Here is a 16,531-nt window from a genome sequence, read left to right on the forward strand (position 1 = left end):
ATCTGGGCATTATAGGACTACTTCATCTTTGTGGTACCAGTTCCTTGGGAGAGCAGAGGAAGGACAGAGAATGAGAGAAAAGAAAGCTACTGTCATTATCCCATAAGTATATATGTGGTAGGTAGACTATCCATAATTACAACTGTTTGATACTACGTCATACTTCCTTAATTATATTTACTTTGGAATCAGAGTGTTGTTCTGCTGCCAGGCTGGAAAGCAGTGGTGGGATGATGGCTCACTGTGACCTTAAACTCCTGTACTCAAGCAATCCCTCCCCACTCAGCCTTCTGAATAGCTAGGACTGCAGGCGTATGCCTACCCCTGGGTAATTAAAAATATATATATTTTTAGAGACTGAATCTTGCTATGTTGCCCAGGCTGGTCTCGAACTCCTGGCTTCAAGCAATCCTCCTGCCCCAGCCTCCCAAAGCTCTGGGATTACAGATATGTCCCATTGCACCTGGCCCTTCCGTAAATCTAAGATCTCGCAATGTTTCATAGAATTTCAATATGAATTTCATTATTAAAATTAAATCAAATGAAAGATAAAATCCCTGCAGAATAGTAAAAATTTACCACCCCATTCCAAACCTACTGTCTCTATTCCAAAGTGCTATTGGAATATGCCTCTATGCTTTTAGCTTTCAGTTAAGGTAGTACATGTATCAGAAGAGATACATTTTGTTGACAGTCAGAAACCTTATCACTCATTTCACACCAGAATTCTTGTATGTATAACATAATGTTCCTTTTTAAAATAATAACATATCTTATGATTCTCACCTGCCATAGTGTACAAAATCTGAAGCATAATCCATATCACAGCCCTTCCCTTGCATCAGTGTCCATACACTCCAAATCAAATTGATCTGTATTACCTTTTTAATCACAAGATAGGATTCTAATCACAGGGCCAGTGAGACTGTTCCATTTCTTATCTAGAACTTAGAATATTTGAAGCCATCCTCCCTCCTTACAAACCATAATTATCTGTCAAGGTTCAGTGCAGAGAACAAAAACTCTCTTAACTATTTCAAGACATATATTGCAGTAAATTAGTGCTTTTGAAATTGGTAGGTGGGCTGTAAAAGCAATGAGGACACTTCTGGACTAGTGATTTCAAGGTAAACTCCCATAATGATGACCCAGAGATAGAGAAATGACAGTTGCTGAAACCAATGATGCTGCCAACAGTGCTACCTCAAAGTCACAGAATCTGAAACTAGACATGGGAACATGGAATCCAGCTGCAGCAAGCATGATAGAACTCGACTGCTTTACCTAGAATAACACGCAGCACACCGCATACACACACGCACAGGCACATGCAGGGATGCACACAGCTACATGAGTAGTACTCATTACATAATTAGTGTTCATCATTTAGGATTCATTTCAAAAAATCACATCTCACTAAGCCTGCTCCGATCTCTTATAGTATGTTGTTTCTTGGTTATGTTCTCATAGCACTTGTAAACGATTATTTCAAGTTTATTTGCTATCCATTTCTCTTGTCAGATAATGTCTCTGTGAGAAAAAGACCACATTTGTTAATTATTACAATGGTTATCAAAATGTGCTTTCTGGACAAAACAGTGTTAGTGTCACCTAAGAACGTGTGAAAAATGCAAATTCAAATCAACTCATACAGAAACTAGAATTGAGACTTAGCAATCTGTGCTTTAACAAGCCCTCCTAACGATTCTGACATACCACTAAAGCTCAGAATGACCAGATTCCTATATCCCATCGCTGTGTAATATACATGAGTGATGCTCAGTACATTTTCTTGAAATGTATTAAGCCCACGGAAATGGACTCTGAATAATCCTCACCAAAATACTGCTATTCTTAGTATAAAGAGCAGGCATTTTTCTCTAGGTTTGCTTGTCTCCCACTAAAGGCTATACTAAGGCTAATCTTAGTGAAGGTTTTTTGCCAGTAATAGTCACAGAGAAAGAGTTCATGATATACAAAATGATTTTATTAGATACCAAAACCTTTATTCACACCATTATATTTCTTTTGCAGCTTTAATTTTTAACATTATAACATTTACTGGCTCCTTTGGGTGACTAAATATCTTCACATGCACACTAGTTAAAAATAATTTCTAAGTAGAACTTAAAACTACAAGCTACTGCTCTAAGAAATGCGTAATTATGTTTATTTGCTCTCCTGTAGAATCCTGTTTACAAATAGCATCACTGCAAAGATTTACACGTGATTCCTAAATCTTTCAGGTTGTTCTACCATTAATCTTCTGATGGGGTAGCAAGATAAACACTCCTAGTGAATACTTTGCTACATCTCTTAAATGAGATTTCTCTCCAGTTTGAGTTCTTTGTAAAATAAGTGATGCACTTGGAACTGAAGTCCTCCCTCAATTTTTAAATTTTCTACATTCATACAGTGTCTCTCCTGTAGGAGTTTGTTGGAGATTCTTATTGCCTATAGTCTTTCCCATATTTGCTACATGTACAGGGTTTTATCCTAGTATGAGTATACTTATGTCAATTAAGGGATTAATACTGACAAAGGCTTTCCCACATTTATGGTCTTCATGTGATTTCTCTACAGTAAAAACTCTGATAAATAAAAACGTCTACATCATTGCTGAAAGTCTTCCCATATTCCCTACATTCATAAGACTTTTCCCTAGTATAAATTTTTCTGATGTTAAATGAGGTTCTATGAACGAAGTTTACCATGCTAAACACTGCTTCATACACATTCTCTTGTGTAAGGTTTCTCACATGTACAGTGATTCATATGGTCTAGAGGCTTTTCCACACTTACCACACTACTGGGTTTCTCTCCATTATGTACTTTGATGGGCAGTAAGATTTCAGCCTTTGCTAAAAGCTTTCCCACACTCATTACATTTATATGGCTTTTCTCCAATGTGAATTCTCTGATGTACAGTAAGGTTTGAACTACAGCTGAAGGTCTTCCCACATTTAATACATTTGTAAGTTTTCTCTCCAGTATGAATTCTGTGATGTTGAAGCAGGGATGACCTATGACTGAAGGCTTTCCCACATATACTGCATTCGTAGGGTTTCAATCTAATGTGATTTCTCAAATGCATATTCAGTGATTCAAGCTGGCTGAAGGATTTCCTGCATTTCTAAACTTCAAAGGGATTTTCTTCAGTATGAATACTCTGTTGAACAAGAAATGACAGGCTACTAAAGACTTTCAGGTATTTATTGCATTCATATTGTTTCTCCATAGTGTGAATTATTTGATGTTGAGTAAGGTGTGAGCTACAGCAAAAAGCTTTCCCACATTCTCTATATTCATAAGGCTTTTCTGATGGTGAATGAGAGATGACCTATGAATGAAGGCCTTTCCATGTATACGACACTCATAGTGTTTTTTTTTTCTTTTTTTTTTTTTACTCATAGCGTTTTTTCTTGCATATGAATTTTTAGATGTTGAACAAGAAGGGACACACGACTAAAAGACTTTCCACAGTTCATACATTCATATGGTTTCTCTCCAGTGTGAGTGCTCTGATGGTTAGTAAGTGATGAGCCATGGCTAAAGGCCTTCCCACATTCAATGCATTTGTAAGGTTTCTCTCCACTATGATTTATCTGATGTCGTTTAAGGGATGAGCCACGGCTAAAAGTCCTCCCACATTCACAACATTCATAGGCCTTCTCTCCTGTATGAATTTTCCAGTGGCGATTGAGGATTGACTGTTTGCCAAAGGCTTTCCCACATTCACTGCATGTATAGATTTTCTCTCTATTACAAGTCTGGTGAGGAGATTTGCTCTGGTTAAAGGCTGCTCCACTTTCATTAGAATTCAAAAGTTTCTTTCCACCATTGAGTCTCTCATTTTTTATAACTGACTTTTTGGGTAAATTCTTCTTTAATATATCATATTTGTGTGAATTCCCTTCAGCAAAATTTTCTTGTGGTTCAGAAAGAGTAGACTTTGAATGAAAGGTGTTTCTAAATGTGTCATATTTATAACTGTCCCCAGTGGGGCCTTCTCTAGAGGTGAGAGTTGCTGGTCTGAAATGTTCTACATAAATTTCATGCTTCCAACTTCTCTATATATTGCAAATTCTTATTAGAATTTGAAAATTCGTAATTTTGTTTTAAAACATTTTCTACTGTTACTGTTTGGAGTGAATCTTCCTCATAAATATCCTTCTTTGTTGATAATTCCTTGTTTTCCCATCTTGATTCCCAATCTGAAATACATCAAGAAAGCACAGCACTGCTTTTTCTTTTTTTCACTTCTTGAAAAGACACTTCTATGGTGGAATTAGGAGAAATGGATAAGAAATGAAGTCCCCAGAAAACACATAGTTCAGACAACTCAAATATTTCAATGATTTCTGAACAATGCTCAAATGAAGCAGAGAATACAAAGTGCACAGAAGGAGTGATAACAGAAATGGGTAAAATATACATAATAGATAAAACAGTATGTGAAAAAAATGAAACTATCAGAAATAAAATGTGGAAGGCATTCTGGATTCCAAGTCATCTCTTTGTGCCCATATTCACATGTGAAAGACTGCATTTTGTCTCATAGCCTTTTCCTCCAACCTTCCATTAATCTCAATTTGCTGCCAGATTAACACACTTAAAATACAGAATTGATACTACTACATTAAACAGCTGCAGTAAAAACAAAATAATCTAAGTGCTCTTTATGGCTGACAAACATTTAGGCCTTCTGAGGTTATGAAGAAACTGTAAATCATATCACTTATTAGACATTAGAAAATATTATTCCTAGGAACATATTTTATATGTTCTTTACTTCCTCTAATATGTTCATATTTCATCTACAAAGCTCAGCTTTAGAAAAGTGATTTTCCCTCTAATTGACAGCTTTTCTTAGCTAAAAGTATCAGTATGTTTTTCCTTATGTAGATTTAAGAAAGAATAATTTGCCTTACTTTGTCATGAATAGAGTAACAATTTGAATTATTATGATGGCAAAAACCTCTAAACTTGATTAGGTGATATGAGTGACACAGATAATAATTTGGGATAGAGAAACAATTATTTTGAAAATCTAAGCTAAATATTTCGTTTTATATTTTTCATTTATATTTGAGATATTTGGAGATAGTATTCCTAAAATGCCTCCACACTCACTATAAACATCTTTAACAAAATCTTCCTTAGTCTCGTTCACCATGACTCACCTGGAATCATACCTTTTGACAGTTTTTTCTCCACCATCCAGGGCTCTCTCCCATCCTCCAACAATGTGATCACATATGGCTTAGTTACGGAAAGACCTGCTTACAGGAAGAATATAGAATTGTTTAAGCTGTGGTCCTCTATTATGAGAGGCCATCACAGGAGGGACTACAAGAAGGGATAAAGGGTATTCACTGAAATGGAAAGATAAGCTTCAGGGAGGGCACAACAGAGCTGCACGTTTCCTTGGGAACATGGTACGGAAATTCAGCCATTTACTTAGGAGGCTCTTCAGCAATTCAGAGTGGCAAAAGAGCCCCTATTGGAGTGGATGGGGTAATATCCTTACTTACAGACAGCAGGTTCTTGTAATTCTGGACCATCACATCCTTGTATAAGTCCCTCTGAGCAGAATGGAGTCATCCCCACTCTTCATGAGAGAAGTCTATAGCCACATCACTAAATGTCACCTGAAATAGCAAATATATTTAGGCTCAGCCATAGCCCAGACCTCTTCTGTCACTGATGAAGGGGTAAAATTAGCCTGCTTGTTGAAGAAATGGAACAAGATTCAGGAGTTGTGACAGAAATTGGGAATGTGATCTTAGTTAAGTAATAATAGGACAGTTATGTAGATGGAATTCTTACATAATAAGGGGGACAGTTATGTGCTTAGGATTATTATACAATAAGGGTGAGAGACAAATATGAGAGCTTTGCTTCAGTAGAATTTTTTGTTAAAAGTTATAGAATTACATGAATTTTTAAAAATCAACATTTAACATTAGACAGCATACAGTCAAGTATTTGGTTATATCTTTTATAGTTTAAGTACTAGGTAAGTAATTAAAAAATGAGGCTAAAGCGATTGTCTTTCAAACAAGATACTCAGGATGATCCACTAAGGCTCACAAAAAATGGGTTCAGAAAAAAGATCTTTATATTAAAGACTGATAGACATTAATATACATTTTGGTAAATTCTTCTTTAATATATCATATTTGTGTGAATTCCCTTCAGCAGAATTTTTTTGTGGTTCAGAAAGAGTAGACTTTGAATGAAAGGTGCTTCTAAATGTGTCATATTTGTAACTGTCCCCAGTGGGGCTTTCTCTAGAGGTGAGAGTTGCTGGTTTGAAATGTTCTACAGAAATTTACGGTTTGATTGTGTCTCCCAAAAAGCATGTATTGAACTTAATTGCTGTTCAAACAGTATTGAGAGGTGAGATCTTTAGGAGACGATTAGGCCTTGAGGGCTCTGTCCTCATCAGTGGATTAATGTCATCATCGTGGGAGTGGGTTCCTTATTTAAAAAATTAGTCCGAGGCCCCTTTTACCTCTCTCTCTTCTCTTTGCCCATCCACCATAGAAGGACACAACAACACAGCCCTTGCCAGACACCTTCCTTGATCTTGGACTTCCCAGGCTCCAAAACTATGAGAAGTCATAGGAGCACAATCCCTACCGTGAACTGCGCATGCAAGGGATTGAGGCTGCACGCTCTTTATGAGAATCTGACTAATGTCTGAGGATCTGAGGTGGAACAGCTTACGCCCAAACCACCACCTCCCACTCCTGTGGAAAAACTGTCTTCCATGAAACTGATCCCTGGTGCCCAAAGGGTTGGGCACCCCTGCCACAGACAGTCCTTAACTAGGACCTGAAACTAAGGGGAAAAAAATAAAAGGGTACATTTCAAAGAAAATATTCTAAGGAAATGCTCACAGATATGCTTAGAAATTCCTCTCAGTAGTACTCATTTCATTTAATATATCATATTTGTGTGAATTCCCTTCAGCAGAATTTTTTTGTGGTTCAGAAAGAGTAGACTTTGAATGAAAGGTGCTTCTAAATGTGTCATATTTGTAACTGTCCCCATTGGGGCTTTCTCTAGAGGTGAGAGTTTTATTTCTCTACAGGCGAGAGTATTATTTAAAATAGTAAAACTTTAGAAGCTTAAATATTCAATAATAGCTTATTGGCTAGTCAAAAAATACATCCATTTAATACAGCATTATTACTGTCTTTGATTTGTGAAACAGACTGATCTACTGTGGTAATTTGTCAGCTCCGAGAGTTAAAGAGTACTAGCACTTATTTAAATTGCTTATGCTTTCTTACTTTTCTACAGTGCTGCAATCCTCAATACAGGAGCCACGAGTCAATTTGGCTACCTACATTTAAATTAATTAAAATGTAAAAATAAAATAAATAAAATTTAAAATTCAGTTCCTCAGTTGCTTAAGCTACAGTTCAATTACTCAACAGTCATACAGGGCTGGTGGCTACTGTACTGACCAGTACACATGCAGAGCACTTCCACCACTGCAGAAAGTTCTCTTATATAATACTACACTAGATCATGAAGTTCTGTGTGTCAGTGCACACCAAAATCCATGTACAACTTTTCCTAACAGGTACTTCATAAGCATTTAGAAGATGAACCAATGAATGGTTTGGCATTAGTTCACTTTAGCCTTTTTTTTTTTTTTAAGAGACAGGGTCTTGCTGTGTTGCTAGACTGGAGTACAGTGACATAATCATAGCTCACTGCAGCCTCACACCCCTGAGCTCAAGCAATCTTCCCACCTCATCAGCCTCCTGAGTAGCTGGGACAACAGATATGTATCAATATGCCAGTTTTTCAATTCTAATTATCTAATTTTTCCAAGAAAATATACTTCACTCAACATGTACATCTGCTACTCACATCCCCTCCTACGCAAGCTTCACCTTGCATGCCATGATTCTGCCCCACCAGTTCTTCATTACTCATCTTATTCACTCCACAATTACTTACTAAGCATCTATCTGGTGCCAGGTATCACTCTGGGTACTGAAGCTATAACAGACAACAAAAAAGAAAAAACTTTCCGCCCACCAGGAACAGACAATGAGCACATGCATAAAATGAACATAAGTACATCAGTGAGTGAGTGACACGTGCCGTGGAAAACAACAAAGCAGTGATGGAGGAGTGGAAGTGCTAGGCGAGGGAAGGTGACTGCAATTGCAAATAGGCATTCAGGGAAGCTCTTCTGTGAAAGTAACCATGGAACAAACACATGAAGAAGGTAAGAATGCAAGCTTGTGCATATGTCGGGGAAGAATATTCCACGTGGATGGCACAGCAACTGGTGACAGTGGCTGGAGCTCACAGGAATGAGGAGGCAGAGAAGGAAGATGGGATCAGAGAGGTAATGGCCTAATTGTGCAAAGAGGTTATTGCAGAAGTGACTCTGAGTTAGAGACATTGAAAAATTTTAAGTTAAGGAATGACAGAAATTTATGTAAGGATAGGATCACGGTGACTGCTGTACTGAGAACAGACTGATGAGGGTTAAGGGCAGATGCAAGGAATCCAGCTAGGAGGCTACCACAATAATCCAGGTGTTTGGACTGGGGTGGTAGTGGTGGTGGAGGTGATAGGGTAATGAATGGTCAGATTCTGTATACAGTGTATTGTTTATATCCAACTAGAGGACCTGAATATGAGCAATGAGTGAAAGGGAAGAATCAAGGATGACTGCAAACATCTCTTGACTTGAGACCACATGGTACGGTTTTGACAACCATAAAGCAAATAACCTTACATTCCAAACTTGCATCGTGAATTACAGTTTAAAAATGTTGGCAAGATTAGAAAATCTTCTAGCAGAAAACTGTAGAAAAGAGGACCACTGGGTGAGAAGGACAATACCTTGGAGCTCTCCGGTGGGCTCCATCCTTCTTATAGTGAAAGGAACCATAGATCCAGTCCCTTAAATGGACTTGATTTGGTTGGAACAGGCAGGAGAAGCAAAGCAAACTGATAAAAGTTGTTTCAGGAAGATTTGGGGACACATCGACTTACTTGAGACATTACTCTGCAATTTCCAATAGCCAACAGAGTCCTCTTTCCAGGCTATCTTAGAGCTGGGCAGTGTCCTGAGGGCACAGAAGGGCAGGAAAAAGCAGTTATGAAAAATCAGGCTTATGTTGCGGCACCTGTGACACACCTTAATGGAAAGGTACACTGGTAATCACTCTCCGGGGCCCCAATCTCTCCCTGGGAACTAACTGGGTGTTTCTCCACAAGGGCTAACCGTTTACCAGGTGCCACCTGAGAGGAAAATCAATTATTCTGCACATAAAAGACTCATAAAATAACAGTAGTAACTTTATCAGCTCGTTCAATCTTGACCAATGCACGGTGGGCATTCACATTATTCCAGATCTCTCTTTAAACGATGACGAAACTGAAAATTCCAAGATACTGAACCCATTTGTTCAAGGTTACACAACTGCAAAGCACCAACTTCATGACGACATAACCCAAAGACAACTGTGGCTGGCGTCTGCTCAGGCGCCCACTTCGCTCTCACAACAGCGCCAAGAGGTCGATGCCGTCATCACCTCGCGTTTACACAGCACGACACGAAGGCCAGGAAAAGCCAAGGCTCCGGCCAGGGTCACACCACGAGGCAGACCCAGGGCCTGAGCCCCACCGCCACCCCCGGGACTCGCACTGGCCGGAGTCCTCAACGGGGCCTCACCGTCCCCGCAGGCGCCCCGAGCCCGCATCTCTGCGGAGAGGACGCACCGCGTAGCTGGTGAGCGGGCGACGGCCGCCGACCTCCGGGAACGACACTGACCAGAATCGTTCCTCAGCCTGGGAGTCCCCGCCAGGCCTGAGGCTATCGCGAGACTGACCCAGTGCACCGCCTAAGGCCAAGCCACATTTTCTAGAATCCTCCGCGTGCGGTACAAAAGTGCCGAGTGCAGCGAACCGCAAGCACCGGAAGACCACACTTCCCAAGAGTCTCTGCGGCGGCGCGGACCTGGTCAGCTGCGGGCAAACCGGTCTTGGCTTGGTAAGAAACTAAACTGCCTGGGGCTGTCGTCTCAGTGCCGGCTAGTTAGAACCACGCGCGAAGTGTTCTGGGGCACACAGTCCTGTGGTGAATGATACACCTCGGAACCGAGGGCCACCCAGTGGCGCCCGGACCAAGAAATTACACTTTCCAGAAAACTCTGCAGCCGCCCTAAGGTCTTCCGGGTCATTCATTTGCTCACACAAACGTTTCCCTCTGGGACGTAGGCAGCACTTGCTGGTACTGCGCAACTGCTCGCCGGTGCTAGCAAAGGGGCTTCTCTCATCCCAAACCCTGCTGCTGTGCTGTCCACCTTTTGAGGTCTTTTTGTGTTTTTGGCACTCATTTGCCCAAGACGATAGCTCACAAAACGCCCTGTGACCCGACTGTCACAACTGTAGTTCTCCGGCCAAGGACATTTCCTGGAAATGCATGCGGACACGTATATGTGACACTAATGACAGCCGTTCTGACGTGCGTTACGTCCCCTGGGAGGACTTGGAAATACTGAACTTGAGTGAGCACTGGGAGGATGGAGACCCTCATCCTGGGAGGAGTCACTCCTCCTGCAGCCATCAGAGCCTGTCGCCCCCTCTCCCCAGAAGTGCTTCTTAGGCCCTGACCTTGCCCAGCCCACCCAAAAGGGCAATGGACCTCTCTGTATGCAAGCCAGAGCAGTCTACTGTTTGTGTATATTTGGCTTGTTTACTTTCTTTCTTTTTTTTTTTTTTTTTTTTTTTTGAGACGGAGTCTTGCTCTGTCACCCAGGCTGGAGCGCTGGAGTGCAGTGGCACGATCTCGGCTCACTGCAAGCTCCGCCTCCCGGGTTCACGCCATTCTCCTGCCTCAGCCTCCCGAGTAGCTGGGACTACTGGCGCCTGCCACTACGCCCGGCTAATTTTTTGTATTTTTTAGTAGAGACGGGGTTTCACCGTGTTAGGCAGGATAGTCTCGATCTCCTGACCTCATGATCCGCCCGCCTCGGCCTCCCAGAGTGCAGGGATTACAGGAGTGAGCCACCGCGCCCGGCATACTTTCTAACATTTAAATTAAATGTTTATTGACCTCATTCATTTTAAAAATTATAAATAGTGTGGCTATAGACTTTTTAGTACTTGGTAAGTACTGACCTGCATGATCGTGAAGCGGTGCTTCTGTTACCAGAAAGGGGTCCCAGTCTAGACTCCAAGAGAGGGTTCTTAAATCTCAGGCAGGAAAAATCCGTGGGCGTCCACAGTGCAAAGCCAAAGCAAGTTTATTAAGAAGGTAAAAACACAAAAGAATGGGTACTTCACTGGCAGAGCAGCAGCTTGGGCTGTTGGAATAAGGATACTTGTAGTTATTTCTTGATGATATGCTAAACAAGGGGTGGTTTATTCACGAGTTTTCTGGGAAAAAGGTGGCAGTTTCCCGGAGCTGAGGGCTTCCTCGCTTTTTAAACCATACAGGGTAACTTCTGAACCTTACCATGGCATTTGTAAATTGCCATGGCCCTGGTGGGAGTGTCTCTTAGCGTGCTAATGCATATAATTAGCATATAATGAGCAGTGAGAACTACCAAAGGTCACTCTCCTTGCTATCTTGATTTTGGTGGGTTTTGGCCAGCTTCTTTACTGCAACCTGTTTAACCAGCAAGACTTTTATGACCTGTGTCTTGTGCGGACCTCCAGTGTTATCCTGTGACTTAGAATGCCTTAACTGTCTGGGAAGTAGGTCTCAGCTTTGTTTTACCCAGGCCCCATTCAAGATGGAGTCGCTTTGGCTCTGACACTTCTACCTTGGTGTATCCTGTGGATGTGGTGGTGAGTTCCTATAGCAGCCATAGTTTTAAAAAACATTGTGGCATCAGCTGGCTTCCTCTCAAGGCTCAGAGTATGTAATAAGGAAAGACTGGATTGTGCAAAGTATGTTCCCATTTATGACTTTACTGTACAATGATGAATTGTTTTCCAAAGTTGTACCAATTTTCACTCCCACTAGAGTTTGTGGTTATTTTGGTTGCCAACTTTTACTGCCAACACTGGATTTGTGAAACTTTAAAATTTTGATAATTTACTAGGTGTGAAATCATAACTCGTGGCTTAAAGTTGCATTGTTTAATTCTTAACGAGATTGAGAGTCTTTTCAAATGTCTGTTGGCCTTAGTATTGTCTTCTCTGAGAACTGCAGGTCTTTTGGTTAATGTTCTTTTGGAATGATGACCTTTTTAGTATTAAAATGCAGGAGACATAGAAAAAAATGAGATTTTAAGGAGATAGTGCAGTGACTAGGTTATTAAGATTATTTTCCACTTAGAATCCTGAGCTTTCAACTGAAGTAGTAACTGAATGTGTTTTCTGGAGCTTGGCATAATGTTTCTGGTTATGAAATTCTTAAAATCTTTCCTGCTTGGGATTTGCTGAACAACCTGAATCTGTGACGTGCCATCTTTGGTGCTCAGCAAACACTTCCTCTTCTCATGTATTGCCTCTTGCCCATTCTTTCTCTCCCTTGAGAACCCCAATTCATTATAAGGCAGGTATTACCACTCTGTATCCTCCAGGTGTCTTAAATTCTCTGTAATTTCCATCCTTCAATCTCTGCGTTGCATTCTGAATAATTTATTCCGATCTATTGCCCATTCATAATTGTCTCTCCAGGACACTTTAATTTCAATTTTTCAAAATTTTTTAACATGGTAGGCATAGTTGCTTCATAATATGTATCTGATAATGGCAATAACTGAAGATTTTATGGGCCCCTTTGGATGTTCATTTTTAAATTCTTCAATCAGTTTGGTTGCTTCCTTTTTTGTTGGTTATCTTTGTCCTTGAAAAGAGATTTCAGGGAGCTTCCCTATATCCTTAGATGAAAGTGCCTTTCTCTTCTAGAGATTATATACTTTTTTTTTTTCAGACAAAACTAAGATCCCTACCACTCTGGAACCACTTTAAACCACACTTAAGACATAAAGTCCCTGCTCAATCCATCCAGAAAAGCTTACATAGGGATTCTTCATTGTTGCTGCTTTTCCTCATGAGCTCCCTGGAAGAATTGTGGTGGCTTCCCATTGTGAGTCCTCCGATATTTGGAATATGAGTTAAGTTCATGAGTGGAGAGAGAGCCAACATTAAAGCACTAGATGTGACTCAGGGCATAGGTGAGAAGAACTTTAAATGGAGGGCTAGTCCTTTTGTTTCAATAGCTATGTCTGGCCATCTCGTAAAAAGCATTCCTGTGACGCTAAAGCCCTAACTTGTGAGTGCTCCATTGTAGGGAAAGCAGTAGTCTAGGAAAGCCAAAGAATGTCGTCTTAAGTACAGCTCCATTTTGAGACTAGCAAAGTACATTCCTTGCTGGTCATGAGCCATAGTCATGGGGTGTTTATAGTTGAGGAAACAGCCTAAAGATACCTACAGGGACGCTCCTACAACAGTGCAGAGTCCAGATGTCCCAGTACCCATAACAATGTATGCTTTCAAGATAATAGCTATGCTTTGATGTATTTACACACTAGAATGTCAAGGCTAGTTTAAATGAATACAGTAATAAATTTTGTCATTGTGCCTGCTCACCCACGCATAGACACAGTTTAGCTTAGTTTTTTTGTAGATAAGACCCCTATATAAGAAAAACCTAAAACAAAGCCAGTGCATTCCCCCTCTTGCTTTCTGAGGGCTGCTCACTAATGGTGTCGCTTCTAATAAACTTGCTTCTTTCCTTTGGTTTTTTTGAGATGGAGTTTCGCTCTGTTGCCAGGTTGGAGTGCAGTGGTGCGATCTCGGCTCACTGTAACCTCTGCCTCCCAGGTTCAAGTGATTCTCCTGCCTCAGCCTCCTGAGTAGCTGGAACTACAGGCACGCGCCACCATGCCCAGCTAATTTTTGTATTTTTAGTAGAGATGGGGTTTCATCATGTTGGCCAGGATCGTCTCAATCTCTTGACCTTGTGATCTGCCTGCCTCAGCCTTCCAAAGTGCTGGGATACAGTTGTGAGCTGCCTTGCCCAGCCTAAACTTGCTTCTTTCATTCCACTCTATGACTCACCTTAAATTCCTTCCTGAACCAGATCCAAGAACCCTGTCTTGGGGTCTAGATCGAGACCTCTTTTCTAGTGACACCATGACTTGCATTGTTAGCAGAAAGGTTAGAGGCACTGGAATAGAGACTGAGAAGGAGAAATTGGGTGTGAGGTAGAGAGAATCACAGGTATAAGCAAGTCTGTTTTAAACAAATATTATGCCAGACACTTGAGAAAGAAAATGGGGCAGAGAGAGAGAGAGAGAAATAAGGAGAAGGAAAACATTACATGCAATACTGAATCCACTCCCTTCCACTAGTTCTTAGCTGCCTTCTGTCCCTTTCCTATTTAAAATAATGCAGTATTTACAGTCAGTGATTTTTGCTGTTGGGATTTTTCTGGTCAAGGGCACATTTTAGAATATGAACTTGGGAGAATAAATGCCAGTTTATGTTGATGCTGAAGCTGTTTAAGATTCAGGGCATGCTATGATGTGAATGTCTGTCCCCTGCCCCTGCCACCAGATTCATATGTTGAAACCAAATCCCCAGTTTAATACTATTAAGAGGTGAGACCTTTGAGGAGATACTAAGTCATGAGGCTGGGGTTCTCGTGAATGGATTAGTGTCCTCATAAAAGAGGCCCAAACTTGTTTGCTCCTTTTGCCATTTGAGGATATGGAAGAAAGTGTCGTGTATGAAGGGAGACAAGGTTTCTGATTTGTTTTTTGGTGGAAGTTTAGGTTCCAATGAGTCCCATATCAGATCAGCGCAGCAGCTGCTTAGCCTGTGGGAAAATTCATGGTTAATGGGTCACAAGGGAGTATGAGCCCTTAATCTGGCCTCCAGCACTTATGGGACGGGGACAAGAGCAAACATTTATGAAGATAAGTTAAGGCCTGAGTTGAGATACAGGCCTTTAGGGGTTTGTGTTTTGGACTGGAGGACAGAGGAGATCACCCCCTCCTGTAGGTGGAACATACCAGAGGACCTAGGTTTGGTTCCATCCTATCTAGGGAGGCCTCAGTAGCCATGCCCAGCTTGTGGGGTGCTGTGTCCATGACCCAAAGCATTATGAGCAGCTGGGTATGGAGGGGCACAGGCTCAGGGTCTGTGTCTCTGTATTTCCAGGAAAACCCAGTAAGTAGCCATCATTTATTGTTTAAGAATGTATAGCATGAGGCCAAGAGGGAAATTTCTTGCATCAGAAGTCCTTGGGCAATTTATGGCCATCATATGTGGTCAAAGGCTCCAGGAGGGATAAGAGGAGGTTGTCAAAACCTCTACAGTGAAGGAGGCTTTGAGAGCAGTAACAGGAGTACCTACCTATTTTTTTTTTTCTGAGACAGGGTTCTGCTCTGTCACCCAGACTGGAGTGCACTGGCACAATCACAGCTCACAGTAGCCTCAACCTCCTGGGCCCAAGTAATCCTCCCACCTCAGCCTCCTGAGAAGCTGGGACCACAGGTGCATGCCACCATGCCCAGCTAGGGGTTTTTCATTATTATTTTCATTTAGTAGAGATGGGGACTCCCTATTTTGCCCAGGATGGTCTCAAACTCCTGACTCAAGCGATCCTCCCCACTTGGACTCCCAAAGTATTGGGATTACAGGCATGAGCCACTGCTCCCAGCCTGGGCTACTGATTTTAATTTGGAAGTAAAATTTGTAAATGTGGAACATGTTGCCACCAGGACCCAAAATGTACTAAAAGATTGGACTTATATGTCCTTAATGAATGTTTCAAATGAGTCTCCTGGGAGGAGCATGTTATTAATATCATGTCATACCTGTGCTCTTAGAGAAAGAAAGATGGATGCAGTTCAGATCTTGTCTGCAAATATTGTACATGATGCCAAAGCTGACGAGGTACCCTCTGGGTAGCCTGGGAAAGGTGTGTTGCATGCCTTCAGAGGTGGAGATAAATTGCAGTAGAGAGGCTGTTGGAATTGGCACTGAACAGATCATGTTAGCCAAATCTATAATAGCAAAATATATACCAGTTGTTGACTGAATAGAATCAGCAATTTTAACAATATTGGATATTGGCTATGGAGGCCTCAATGGATGGGACCACAGCATTAAGGTGTAGTAATCCATCAGGAATTTTATGCTGTATAGAGAAAAATAAAAACTTAAAAGATAGGAAATAAACTAAATGAAAAAAATAAACTAAAATATGTAGCTGGGCAAAATGTATTATATTAATGCCCAAAGTATGAGGGTTGGAAAAGGGAGAGTTTAATTTAATTAATGCAGAGACTATGACCAAGGAAAAGTGGACGTGTACTTTTATTGTTAAATTGTGTGATGAATAATGCAATTGACCATCATAAATAGAAATTCAACTGCATGAAGCATCAATATCTTATAGCCCATCCTGAGGCTATCCAGATGCTCTACCTTAAGTACCTCTTTAGCATAAACTCAGGTGTCGTCAGTGGGGCTCACTATTAATAACAAAAGACATTTCTGTCACTCAGTACATTCAAGGGGTGTC

General features: G+C 41.0%; 1 pseudogene across 1 annotated transcript; it reads right to left on the bottom strand.

The window, feature by feature from the left end:
* Positions 1-2,588: 2,588 nt before the first annotated feature.
* Positions 2,589-5,579, bottom strand: LOC718055 (uncharacterized; annotated as a pseudogene). Its single transcript, XR_013410469.1, has 4 exons — positions 5,531-5,579; positions 5,184-5,279; positions 3,427-4,214; positions 2,589-3,391 (listed from the first exon to the last, which is right to left on the bottom strand). The product of XR_013410469.1 is annotated as an uncharacterized LOC718055 (transcript).
* Positions 5,580-16,531: the final 10,952 nt, after the last annotated feature.

The sequence above is a fragment of the Macaca mulatta genome, chromosome 19 (assembly GCF_049350105.2).
Source record: "Macaca mulatta isolate MMU2019108-1 chromosome 19, T2T-MMU8v2.0, whole genome shotgun sequence".
Classification (NCBI taxonomy): domain Eukaryota; kingdom Metazoa; phylum Chordata; class Mammalia; order Primates; family Cercopithecidae; genus Macaca; species Macaca mulatta.